Below are 14358 nucleotides of genomic sequence, written 5' to 3'. Positions count from 1 at the left end.
ATTGTTTCTGGTGTCTGTCCCCACTGGCTAAGATTGGTTCAGTGGGTTCTGCAGGCTTCCTGGTGGAGGGGACTAGTGTGTGTGTTCTGGTGGATGAGGCTGGATCTTGTCTTTCTGGTGGACAGGTCCACATCTGGTGGTGTGTTTTGGGGGGTCTGTGGCCTTATCATGATTTTAGGCAGCCTCTCTGCTAATGGATGGGGTTGTGTTCCTGTCTTGCTAATTGTTTGGCACAGGGTGTCCTGCACTGTAGCTTGCTGGTAGTTGAGTGAAGCTGGGTCTTGGCGTTGAGATGGAGACCTCTGGGAGATTTTCGCCATTTGATATTACGTGGAGCTGGGAGGTCTCTTGTGGACCAGTGTCCTGAATTTGGCTCTCCCACCTCAGAGGCATAGGACTGACTCCTGGCTAGAGCACCAAAAGCCTTTTATCCACATGGCTCAGAATAAAAGGGAGAAAAAAATAGAAAGAAAGAAAGAAAGAAGATAAAATAAAATAAAGTTATTAAAATAAAAAAAGTTATTAAGAAAAAAAATTTTTTAAGTAAAAAAAAAAAAGACAGACAGAACCCTAGGACAAATGGTAAAAGCAAATCTATACAGACAAAATCACACACAGAAGCATACACATACACAAGCACAAAAAGAGAAAAAGGGAAAAGAAATATATATATCTTTGCTCCCAAAGTCCACCTCCTCAATTTGGGATGATTCGTTGCCTATTCAGGTATTCCACAGATGCAGGGTACATCAAGTTGACTGTGGAGATTTAATCCGCTGCCCCTGATGCTGCTGGGAGAAATTTCCCTTTCTCTTCTTTGTTTGCACAGCTCCTGCGGTTCAGCTTTGTATTTGGCCCCGCCTCTGCATGTAGGTCGCTGGAGGGCATCTGTTCTTCACTCAGACAGAACGGGGTTAAAGGAGCAGCTGATTCGGGGGCTCTGGCTCACTCAGGCCGGGGGAAGGGAGGGGTACGGATGTGGGGCGAGCCTGCGGTGGCAGAGGCTGGCGCTATGTTGCACCAGCCTGAGGCACGCGTGCGTTCTCCCGGGGAGGTTGTCCCTGGATCACGGGACCCTGGCAGTGGTGGGCTGCACCGGCTCCCAGGAGGGGAGGTGTGGAGAGTGACCTGTGCTCACACACAGGCTTCTTGGTGGCATCAGCAGGAGCCTTAGCGTCTCATGCCCGTCTCTGGGGTCCACACTGATAGCTGCGGCTCGTGCCCGTCTCTGGAGCTCCTTTAAGAAACACTGTTAATCCCCTCTCCTCATGCACCAGGAAATACAGAGGCAAGAAAAAGTCTTGTCTCTTCGGCAGCTCCAGACCTTTTCCTGACTCCCTCCCAGCTAGCTGTGGTGCACTCACCCCTTCAGGCTGTGTTCATGCAGCCAACCCCAGTCCTCTCCCTCGGGTCTGACCTCCAAAGCCCGAGCCTCAGCTCCCAGCCCCCACCCGCCCCAGCCAGTGAGCAGACAAGCCTCTCGGGCTGGTGAGTGCTGGTCGGCACTGATCCTCAGTGCGGGAATCTCTCCACTTTGCCCTGTGCACCCCTGTTGCTGTGCTCTCCTCCGCGGCTCTGAAGCTTTCCCCCTCTGCCACCCGCAGTCTCTGCCCACAAAGGGGCTTCTAGTGTGTGGAAACCTTTCCTCCTTCATAGTTGCATCCCACTGGTGCAGGTCCCGTCCTGTTTTTTTCTTTTTTCTTTTGCCCTACCCAGGTACGTGGTGAGTTTCTTGCCTTTTGGGAAGTCTGAGATCTTCTGCCAGCATTCAGTAGGTGTTCTGTAGGAGTTGTTCCACGTGTAGATGTATTTCTGATGTGTTTGTGGAGAGGAAGGTGATCTCCGCGTCATACGCTTCTGCCATCTTGAAGCCAAGGCTCTGTCTCTTTTACATGTTGCATATTTTTGTTAATTTTTTTCTTAAATTATTTCTTAAATGTCTGTTGATACTTGCTTGCTGTTTTCTATTTAAGAATAAAGGAACAGAAATGGCTGAGCCCTCTGTACTTGAGTGGGTCTTATTGTTTAGAAGACTTTGCTTTAGGGTAAGCCAGGAGCTGATCATTAGGCTTAAGTATGCCACTAAGTACCAAAATAAAAGGGAATTTATTCTACTGTTGTAAGAAGCATTCCTAATTGCCCTTACTGTCCCTCAGCAGTCCATGTAATTTCATTAGTCTATGTTAAGGGGGATGGTCAGGAGGAGCAGTGAAAAAAATCTTGCTACAAGGATATTTGCATAGGAAGTAGAATTGGTGAATAGAAGGGTGGCTAGTCCATCTATCCATGTTGATTATTTTGTTTCAGCCCCAGTGTCTCACTTCTGCCCTCTATTTTTCCCGGCACTGTTGAACCTTAAGCCTTTGGGTGCTTGTTTAGGGCAAAAGGGCTCCCTTCTCACCCCATCTTTGGCAGTTTCCTCTGCCTTGCTTCATTCCATCCAATTTGTAACAGTTTGATATCTTTTTAACTCCTTAATTTAATGCTTAAATTAATGAGGTTTCAGGAAGAAGTTTAGATAAAGGTACGCCTCAATCCTTCCTTGTAAAATGAATACTTGCCTGTTTAAAAGCCTTTTCACTGACCTAGAGAAGCTGCCCTTAAAACACCTAAAATGAAGAAAACCCAAGAAAAAACGTAATTATTATACTGTTGCCTATCACCATAGTCATGATGGCAACAATGCTGTTAAGAATCATTCAGACAAGGCCCTGTACTGAAATAAATGCAAACTGCATATCTGCATGTATCTTAGGGTACACAGGGCAAAAAGGACTACTGATTTCATGTTTCTGAAATGTCCTTTTTGTGGGCAATAAGATAACTCACTAACATTCTCAAAAAAAAAAAGATGTATTGAAGTTCAAATTATTTAATGAGATAGTTGCAAATATCTTATATTTGTGGAGGTTATTTTTCCCTACAAAAGGAATGGAAATGATGCATACATATTATCCCACTTGAATTCGAATTTTATATAGGTAATAAGAATTTGTGCATTGTAGAAGCAAACTGGGTCTATTGTCTACAACAGCAAATGAAGAGTCTCATAACCAGCAATTCAATGTGTTAATTCAGCTGCACCATCCCATTACCTACGATTCATCGCAACTTAGTACACAACAATAAAATTCTTAAAAAAATCTGTGACAAAATATATGCTCTAGGTTTAACTCATAGGAAAACTACTATCCTGAAGTCAGGGACTAGGAGCCATGGAACATAAATTATAAAAATTATCCATCACAATCTATCAATAAATATCACAATGAATTTCTGACATGAAGTCAATAGTCTAGAGTTAATAATGAAATATACTGGAAATTTTATATGGAAAATCTGACCAAGGAATGTGAAAACTGTGTGGCCACTGAAATTGGCATCCCCTCAAATATTACAGCAGTCCTTTGGAGCCAGAGCCTGCCAACTGACCACGGGGCCCAAGCACACAATTCTAAAAGTAGACAAAGGTAATGAGATGCGAATTTAGAATCCCCATCCTCCGGTTAAATGACCCAGATGCAAGAGCTAGAGAGTCTGTTTATTACCTACTCAGGGACTAAATGATGAAATGAACAGGAGCTCTTTTTTATTTATATTTTTATATAGAATCAAGAGAACTAATAGATAGTCCAGGCCTGCTACAGGAGGATGTATTAAGCCACAGAAGAAAGACAATTGAAAGTCGAGAGCATCATGAAGAAGGAAGAAAGGAAAAGAGGAGCGGGAAAACGATATGGAAGAAAAAGTGTATTGAGAAACGATGAAACACAGTATTGAGAAGAAAATGCAGAGCTGCACTGAAAATCTATAGGATATGAGTGAAACCTGAATCATGAACAGACACAGGCTGGTTTCTAATATTTTTCAGGACGAGGGATGTATAGTCCCATTTGAGACTGAACTATCAAGAGAATCAAAGAAATATGAGTCTTGAGGATTCAGAAAGAGGTGGAATTTGGCATGAGAGAAAAGACTGTAGTACTAAGTGTTAAAACTCAGCTAGTCAGTAATCTCATAAACCCTCACTTCACTTATAGAATCTGAAAACAGAATTGTTTTTAAGTAGATTTTTATTTTTTAAAAACACCAGAGTGACTCATTACTAGGCTATCTAATTCAAATAATTTACACAATCTAATCAAGTATCAGTCAGTCTAAAATAATATTTTTAAGACTGAAGAAAAGTCATTAAACACTGCAGGAGTGTATTAAACAAAAGTAAGTAACAGAAAGTTGCTAAAAATCAACCAAAGGCCAGAAGTAAGGAGAAAAATGTACCTCATCAAAGATTAATACATCAGTTCTTTACAGATTAACAGTGATTACAAATTAATATAGATATTCTATAATGTATAAAGCTTACAAAAAACATATTTGAGAAAAAAATCCAGAAGTTTCAGGAGGATTTTTCCAATACTAATATTTATGAAAACTATTAGTATTTCCTAATGTAATATAAACAATTTATGAATAGTACTGCAGGAAAATAAGCTATTTCTTATTAGGTTAGTTACAGATGTAGATCTCAGTTACAGATTGAAGTCTACATATAGAAATCCTACTTACAGATTTAAATTTTTTTTCTTTTCTCTGCATCACTGTGTGTTAACTTGTTTCTTGTTTTCTTTTTTACTGGGGACTGGGGTGGGGAGGGGGGAGGGTGGCTTGCACCTATGAAGAGACAAGAATAAATCTACTTGAAGAAAATCACTCTGATTTTTCCATATTTATTTTATTGTCCCTTTCATAATTAGTTTTCTTTCTTAATCTAGTGCTCTGACTTCTAAAAGGTAAATATTTTTTGTTTCCAACTCTACAAATCGGATATTGTTGGTCAGATTTTCCTCCTTCACTTTCAAAGGCAAAATTTATTCAAATAGGAAATAAAACATAGAAACACGGGTTCCATTTCCAATTCTGTTGCTTCATACTTTGTGACTTAAAGCAGATCATTTTAATCATTTCATCAAAATAGCATAGTCTGTACCCCGTCACTCATCAACTTACCCTGGACAACTTACTTAACCTTTATGGGTCTCAATTTCCTTGCCTGTAAAATAGAGGTACTAATAAAACCTACTTTGAAGGGTTGTTATAATTAAATGGATTAATATCTGTAAAGCACTCAGAACAATGTCCAGAACATAGTAGCTTCTATATTTTGTTCAAGAAATAAAAATTAAATAAATTTGAAAAATGTACTAGATGTAGTTCGGTTGCTTGTAACCTCCTTGTACAATAGACTCATCTGGAAAAATGTTTATGAAGATAGATCGTTGTGGATCCACCCCAGGCAAATGAGAATTTGTATCAGTAGGATCTGATAAGCTATATTAAAACAAGCAAACAAACAAAAATCTCTTGAGGTAATTTCAATTTCCAAACTGGTTTGTCAGCAGGGACATTATACGACGCCACAGGTCAGTTTAACTACATCTCACACACTCCATCAGTGCCCTTTTCCTCTTCAATGGCTGCAATAGTCACTATCCAAAGCAACTTGGGATTTAATAGCATCAGCCAGTTTTCCAAAAGCAGAAGTTTAGCTTTGGAATTTTCTTTCTCACCTAAAGCAAAACTGCTTTGTCCTCACCAAGGCAAACAAAGACGTAAAAAAGGAGCAAACTGATCCCTAAAGGCTGGAACGTACTGGTTAAAGGGAAGGACAGAATAAGTTCTTAAGACATGCTCCTTTTTTTTGCCCAGCATTCATTCTTTATTCAAGGACACACGTTGGCACCATCTTAGTGACAGTGATTTGTGGTTAAGTGCCACGAAGGAGCAAGTTGCCTCCAATTCTCTATTCCTTTCAATAAACACTGATGCAATCAACTGAGGCTAGTGTAATTGCTATCATCCCTCCTAGGTACAAATCTTATCGCCCAAACTTCCAAGTAGAAAGAGAAGGGTATAGCTATAAGGACAAAGCCATGCTGGCCTGTGCTGCTTGGGTGCTCGGGATCCACTGAGTAGGCAGTATATCTAGTGGTTCAGACTGAGGAAGTGTTCCCAGTTGCAGGCTACAGAATGTGGTGAAATAAATTACCAGACTGTGATGAAATTTTCTTCAGTCTTCATTAAATTAGAAAAATAAATGCAATGTAGAAAAATGCACAAGAAGTTAAATTTATGCTATTTTAAGAACTATATTTTGAGATTTAGTACTGCCACCTTAGTTGGTGTTACAATGTGCAGTCTTTTATAAAATGATGGTGGCAATAGAGTTTTAAAAATCATTCTTACCATGCAAAAGAAAATGTTCACATGGAGGTTGATGCTCATTTTTTTTTTTTTATTTTATTAGTCAGTGAAAATGTCAGACTGGGAACTCAGAGCACTGGCTTCAGAGACAGACAGAACTGATGTGATCCCCAGCCCTAATGATATATATTAGCTGTGTGACTTTGAGCAAGTGACTCCTCATTTATACAATGGGGATAGTAATAACTACTTACAGCTCATACGATTATGAGGATAAAATGTAGTACAAGCTATTAGATGTTTACTTACAATACAAGTGCAAAGTATGTATCCAATAAATTTTAGTTATTTTATCAGTTTGTAACTCTTTATTTTTAACTCCCTCATAAATAAGTTGAAATGGCTGTAACTTTACATATATTTGTTTCCAAGTATTTATTCCCAATTTTCTTTCATTAGACTAATGGCAGTACTGCATGGGGGTCTTGATAGTCATGTAAATCTCATCCTCTCTATCTAAAACTAATTATATAACAAAAATCCCAAGAGGAAATTAAGTTATTATTCTTCTGATGTACAATGAGATAATCCTCCCCATATGTCAAAATTCATTTCTTAACAAAAAAAAAGCACTGTGCTTATAATATCAAGGCAATTAATATTAGGCAAGAGGCTAGGTTGACATTTACTAGAGTCTCTGAGGTGTAATTTAGATGATTTTGAACGTGCAGGCTGTGCTTTAAATTCTTCTATTTACAGTGGCTACTTAGCACATGTATTATGTTCACCAAAGTGCCAACCAAGAATTTAATCACACTCTTCCTATAGTGTTCTACAAGATCTTAAATAAGATTTAAGTGACAATTCAATGTAGTTTAATGTACTAAACAGAGTCCCAATTAATTCTACATCATGTTAAAAATCCTGATATATCTTGGACAGTTCCCATATATCTTAACAGTAAGTGCTTCTGAAAAAAAACAGGAAAGAAGCCTGAGTATTTAATATGGACAGTGTGTTTAATCTTCTCACATAACAGAAAATAGAATCACAAATACGTTCACACCTATGATGGTAACAGTCACTATTTTCCCTACATCCCTCTCAAGCTATGTTGGGAGGATTAACCGTTAATATGGAACAATTTTTAACAACTGATACTATGCATCTTGCTTTAGGTCTATTGGGAAGGAAGGACAATTATAGTAAACATTAAGAGAGCCTGATAGTTCATAAGGTCTGTAATTATGTGGACATTTGAGTAAAGCTGGGCCCTCAGAGGAAAGTTAGGCCCCAGTAATCTCTTAATAACCTGCAGTAATAACTTTTAAAAATTAAGAATTTCAGCTTAAATAAATAGGTCCCAGATATACTTAAAAAAATAAAATTGGAAAACTCATAGCTAAAAATGAATTTTAGCTATTGTATTTAAAAGGGACATTAGAATACATATTAATCACACAGAGGTCTTTAGCCACCTGTAATTATTTCTTGGTAATCATCTTGGACCAATTAAACATATTATTATAAATAAACTACCTTGAAAACATACAAATAGATATAAATCTGAATCAAGAAGAAGTATCAAATGAATAAAACCTATTTGATTATACTTTGCTCCCAAAGATAACTGCTTATAATGCCCTCAATGAATGACCAACTACTACTAAATTCATATGTGTATTCATTTTCACAAATTTCTTTGAACTCTCTAAGTACTAAATTTAGCAATGGAAAGCTGGACTCTTCAAAAATATATATGCCTGTTTACAACAGAATATTACTCAGCCATAAAAAAAGAACGAAATTGGGTCATTTGTAGAGATGTGGCTGGACCTAGGGACTGGCATACAGAGTGAAGTAAGTCAGAAAGAGAGAAACAAATATCGTATATTAATGCATATATGTGGAATCTATAAAAATGGTATAGATGATCTTTTTTGCAAAGCAGAAGTAGAGACACAGACGTAGAGAATAAATGTATCCATGCCAAGGGGGTAAGGGGGCGGTGGTGAGAGGAATTGGGAGATTGGGATTGACATACATACACTATTGATACTATGTATAAAATAGGTAACTAATGAGAACCTACTGTATAGCTCAGGGAACTCTATTCCATGCTCTGTGGTGACCTAAATGGGAAGGAAATCCAAAAAAGAGGGAATATATGTATATATATAGCTGATTCACTTTGCTATACAGTAGAAACTAACACAACATTGTAAAGCAACTATACTCCAATAAAAATTAATTTAAAAAAATAAATAAAAAATAAAAACACCATCTAAACTCCGAAAAAAAAATATGTATGCCTGTAACTGAATGGCAGAAATACTTAACTAAACAATGTGCTTTAAGATAGAAATTGTAAATAGAAGTCTAATCTGCTAAAATGGTAAATGGTTTATCAAAGTAGACAGTACAGGATCTTTAAATGTGATTTATGTGTTCAAACATATGCTTAGTATGTATCTGGTGGAGAGGGCAGCGGGAATATTAAGAAATGTCATCAAATAGACTTCATAGTCAATATGAGTATAAATATACTTAAGTCTTGATTTGATGCTTCACATGTGTTTATTCTGATGACAGGAAGCATTTAGAACCAAAGCCCAATTAAAATTCTTGAATAATTAGGCATATGGTTACTCAGATTTCAAAGTAGTGATCCTGCTAGATCTCAATAGGTTTAAGATGTCTACATGTTCTTACTACTGATGGCGACATAAGCCCAAAAAGGTGATGTATTAAAAGTCACAATCCAGAATCTGTTGTTTATTGCAAAAGGTGCCTCTTGAAAATAGGATGTTTAATAAGGCAAATTAAAGGACAAAACTATAGGATCTGTTCATTTTCATAAAGCACAATAAACACTTATCAGAGACATATAGTATTGTTATTTATTTCACATGGTGGGACTTTATTCATACTTTACTCAGCCATTTTCTATACTTTTCTTGCTATTCAGAAACACCAATATCCTCTTCCTTTTCCTAACCAGAAAGAATATAAATATTCATTTATTTCACGTTCTCTCATCCTCTTCCTAAGATGCCAAAGTTTTAAAAAGCTGCAAAATCTCTATTACATGGAAATGTTCCTAGTACAACTACCACTTCTAAAAATCAAGGTGGCAGATGGAAGCACTGTATTTCACCCTGACATAACTTTAACCTGAAAGTAATGTACATTAAGTTAGAAAGTTAAATGTATCTCAATATTCTTATCAGTTAGAAATCAGAATGTAACTCAACCAATAACAGCATGTCCACCTTCACTATGTCTTTGATATTTTTAAATACAAAAAAAACTGCGTAGAGTACGAGTTGATTTATAAGTAATATTTTTAAAGCAAAATTTCCTTGAACATGCTCCTGAACAATACTCATGGTAAATCCCCAACTATTTTAAGAAGTAACTAACATATCATCAAAACAGCAATATTGCAGCACAGGGATTCCTACTAGTACATTGTATCAGGAGGCGTTACATTTCCAGGTACTTTGGCAAATTCTCGTATACATGTAGTATCACACCTCTCATATATATTTGAAGCAGTAAGGAAACCTATAAATTATTCAAGGTAAGTGATTCAGTTTGAAGATCAGTTTATAGCCCCCAAATATTTTAAGCTGATACATCTGTTCTTTATATTAAAAAAGAGAACTTTTCACTTGTTAAAACCACAGGAAAAGGGCTTCCCTGGTGGTGCAGTGGTTGAGAATCTGCCAGCCAATGCAGGGGACACGGGTTCGAGCCCTAGTCTGGGAAGATCCCACATGCCGCGGAGCAACTAGGCCCGTGAGCCACAACTACTGAGCCTGCGCGTCTGGAGCCTGTGCTCCGCAACAAGAGAGTCTGCGATAGTGAGAGGCCCGCACACCGCGATGAAGAGTGGCCCCCGCTTGCCACAACTAGAGAAAGCCCTCGCACAGAAACGAAGACCCAACACAGCCAAAAATAAATAAATTAAAAAAAAAAAAAAAAAACCACAGGAAAGTATTCACTCGCAAATGATGTCATGCCCTAGTTTACTTTCAGGTAAGAAGGTTGAGCGAGGCCACCCATCAGAGCCTCTAAACTCATTTCTTTAGTTCTGCAGTGACTGTTAAAGAATATCAGTCAAGTTAAACACTTGCACAGAGGGGCAAATTCAAGCAGCGAATGAGTTAAAACGACACAGAGGACTCACGTTTCAACATCCCTTCTACTAGTCTTCAATTCCCATTCATAAAAGACTAAATGAAACAAAAAAGAGAGGCAGAATTCAAGTTCTTGTATGTAGGCTTATTAGCATAGCTAGGTAACTTCAAAGCCAATAATTAGCTCCATGCTAATCAATCAACCAACAAGTTTCCAGCAAGCATTTACTAGTTTTCCTACATTGTGCTAGGGTCTGCATATCTGAAACAGCACCTGTCCCACTCTGGACACTGGGATCCAGAATTAATCTATACCAGCAGCACTGTGTTTCCTTTGGAAAAGCTTTCTTTTCTTCTTCCCCAAATCTTATCTGAGACACAGTGCCTCTACTTAAGCAAGCAGCTTAAGCCCTAGAATGGGATGAGCATCACAGAAATGGTGAATTAAAAACATTTAACTAAACAAGCAAAAGCAGCCAGGGAAAATTCTCAATGGAGTTGAAGGTGGGCAGGGGCATAAGGAAGAGATGTGAAATCCTGGTTTGTGGTGAATGGTGCAGAGAAATGCACGTTTCTTATGTTCAAAACCCACCTTAGGCTATGAAAATTCTCCAAATCTATTCACCTCTGAAATCACTCAAACGGTTTCAATATTAAGGTTCCAATTCTGCAGGAGGAGTTTGAAGAGATCAGGGAAAAGGAAAGATTAGTAATGCAACAGAAAAGTCAAGATGAAGAAAAGGAAAGGATGGGTGAAGGCAAGGAGAATGATCTGGGAAGATAAGAGATCAAAAGTAAGTCACCAATAGGTTGACCTCACTTTGCAATAGTCTCAAACCAGCAGGTTTCTCTAACACTAGAGGGCATGAACGCAAACACACACACACACACACACACACACACACACACACACACACACACACACACGGTGGTGGGGGCAACCCTGAGCAAAGGCAGCCTTCATACAAAGCTGAAGATCCGGGGGCTCCAAGGATACTCGAAATTTCAGGGAGCTCGGGCAGCCAAGTGTCTTTACCCCTGCAAATAAAATCTTCATTCTGCATTTGTGGGAAGAGTGACCGCGCTCTCTCCCAAGGAAACCGCTCAAGGATTGAGTGTTAACGACAGTCGAAAGCAGGCAATCCCCAATGCTCCTGTCCTCCGTCAGCAACACCTTTGCCTCAGGAAAGCTCCCACCCTTTCCAGGTTAGTTTTCCCTGGATCCCGAAGCTTCTGTGTTTATCTGCCCACTGCCTCCTCCTGTGGCTGCCTGCAAAGGTTGGAGATGTAGGCTCTCCACCTGGAAATTCAACTGATCCTAGTCAAAGAACGGGGTAAGGGGAGGAGCGCCCGCAGCTTTCGCTGTCCAAACCAGCAGCCTCCGTGCGCCCGGGTTCGTGGCAGCGCAGCTCCCTCGGACCCAGGGAGGGGAGGCGGCCCTCGCGACCCTCATTCAGCCCCTCGACTCTACGACAGCCCAGACAAGAGCTCTCTGTTTCCAATCCCCTCGTCCCTTCCGGCCCCGATTAGGGAGGTCTCCGTACCTGGAGATCTCTGTACCTGGAGGTGCCCAGAAGGTGGGCCGGGGTGTGCTCTCCTGGACAAGGAGCTTCGGGATCTGGGAGCTGGTGGTGTTCGGGAGGACCAGGCAGGAGAGATAAGAGAGGGAGACAGAGACAGGCAGCGAGAGGCAGAAACAGAAAGAGAAAATACGGCAAGACGGAGAGACAACGGAAGAGACAGAATAACAGGCACACGGGAACATCCCAAGAAAAACAGGGAGAAAGAGAATGAAAAAGGAACAGTGAGACCCGGAGCGGGTGCGGTGAGCCAGAGAAAGAATCAGAGTCAGAAACAGAGAGACTGAGAGGCAAAGGAAGGCAGAAATAGAGAGGAAGGCAACCGTCGAGGAAGACACCCGAGACCCAGCGTGTCCCCGGTGTCGGACGGACGGTGTAGAAGCGCCCGCGCACCGCAGCCCCCGGCCGCCCGCAGCTAGTGGGAGAAAGTTGCCGGGGCGAGAAGGCCGAGCCGCCCCCGGCGCCGAGCGCCACCGGAGCGCAGAGGGTGGCCAGCGCCCCCCACCTCGGCCGGGTAGCGGAGAAAGCAGGGTAGAGGGCGGGCGGCGGTAGAAAGTTCCGCGCATCGCGGTCCTCCCTCGGCACCTGCAGCAGCGGGAGAGCGCGCTTCGAGAGCCCGGGAGGCCGCCTTATCGGGTTCGCCGGCGCCCCCGCACCGGGACCGACCCTGGGCGCTCGGCTCTGAGCCCTGCCACCCGCTGCGGGACTTTGCGGCGCCCACCCGAGCACTCCGGGCCGCCCAGAGAGGACTCGCCCCAGACAGAGGAAGAGAGGAGAAGCAAGAGAGAGACGGAGACCTGCTATCGTGGCCAGGGATCCCGCGAAGAGGGAACGGCGGTCCACGCACGGAATTCAGCCTCCGACCCAGACCGGCAGGCGCCAGACGGCCGCGCCGAGTGCAGGGCGCGCGGAGCCCGCGCTCACCTGGAACCCGCGCCGGCCCGCGAGCGCCGCGCGCAGCCCCGCTTCCCGCCCGCGCCTCTCTTCACACTTCCCCGCGAGCAGAGCGAGCCGGCTCCGGCCTCGGCCAGCCCCGGAGAGGCGCCCTCATAGCGCAGCGACTGGCTGGAGGGACTCCGCGCGAGCGGGCGCCGAGGCCGAGGAGGCGCAGGAGACCGAGCGAGGGCTCTTAATACATTGTCACCTCGGCAGAGACGCCGCCACCGCCTGGTCACTTCGCCCCCCCCTCCCCCCTCCCACCCCGGCCCGCTCCCTCCCAGCCCCTCCTCCTCGCGTGGTTCCTCCCCCTCCCGTAGCCCCAGCCTGAAGGCCTCTCACTGGGCTAGTATCATTTACGTAACCAGCCCCCCGGCCCTCCTCCTTCCTGGTTCCCGCTCCTCCCCGGGCTGGGGCGGTGCGCACAGAGCGCGCTTCAGTTGCTCCTGGAGCTGCCGCTCCTGCGATGTGCACAAGTCCCGCGATAGTTGGCAGTCACGGCCCCCAGCTGCAACCGCGGGGTCGGCTCCTTTCCGCCGAGAGCGTCCGGCGACCCCTGGCCGCCCCTGGGCCCCACCGTGAGAAAACAGGCTTGCGTGCACTGTGTCGGCCCAGTGCACCAGAGCGCCTCTTAGAGGGGTGCTGGCGGGGGGAGGAGGGTGCAGGGGCTCGCAGGCGGCCCTCGGGGAACGCTCTAGCAACCTCACCCCCGCTGTCGGCTCTCCAGTGGAGAGAGGCTGCGGGGAACTTGAAGTTTAGGCGTCCTGAAGCAGAAAGGACAGACAAGAGTTTGACCTCTTGTCCATTACAGTTCGTTTACCCTGCCAGGAGCCTAGTGTTCTGGCTAGCGACAGCTGCTGCCACCAAAAGCACTGTAAGAGACTTGGAAACGCAAAGCGCTTCCTTGTGCTCTTGAATTTTTTAGAGAGCGGTGAAGAAAAAAGCGAGGCTTTGAATTCCTTTCTCAGTCAGGAAGATAGGGTCTTTGACACCACACACCCACACACATACACACACAGGCGCCTGAAAGCTTGCATTTCAGAGTAAAGTTACTGTGTAGTGTCATAGAAAGTCCATGATACTAAATGAGGAGTCCATGATACTAAATCCTTACATACTACATGTAAGGATTTTAGAACAGTGCATGGAACAAGGCACAAATTTACGACTGAGGTATTATTAGCATTCTGAGACTTGGGACCTATCCCCCATTGCCATGTGGGAGGGACTCTTCTAGGAAATTGGGGTTGCTGAGTTCAAGTGTCTGCTCTGCCATTTATTCACTTTTGGCTCTTGGTTAGTTTTGGTTCTTGACTTAATACAGCTTCAGTTTTCTTATTTGTAAAAGGGGGTAACATAGGGGTCCTTTCCTCCTCTCACAGGGTCACTTCATGTTGTCTTAGCTCCCTCTTTTTAGTTTATGTGGCAAAAGTAGGGGAGGATATGAGACCTACTCCAAAAATATTAAGAGCCATATTGTACAAACATATATTAAT

General features: G+C 42.8%; 1 protein-coding gene across 1 annotated transcript in view; it reads right to left on the bottom strand.

The window, feature by feature from the left end:
* Positions 1-13042, bottom strand: part of GALNT13 (polypeptide N-acetylgalactosaminyltransferase 13) — a 554418-nt gene extending 541376 nt beyond the window's left edge. Inside the window, exon 1 of the mRNA XM_065880130.1 lies at positions 12724-13042. The gene's annotated coding sequence lies outside the window, so the exon portion shown is untranslated. The remainder of the gene's footprint in view (positions 1-12723) is intronic.
* Positions 13043-14358: the final 1316 nt, after the last annotated feature.

Source organism: Phocoena phocoena, chromosome 7 (genome assembly GCF_963924675.1).
Source record: "Phocoena phocoena chromosome 7, mPhoPho1.1, whole genome shotgun sequence".
In the NCBI taxonomy this organism is placed as follows: domain Eukaryota; kingdom Metazoa; phylum Chordata; class Mammalia; order Artiodactyla; family Phocoenidae; genus Phocoena; species Phocoena phocoena.
The sequence above is the reverse complement of the archived record's forward strand: the minus strand, read 5'-3'. Positions and strand labels throughout refer to the sequence as shown.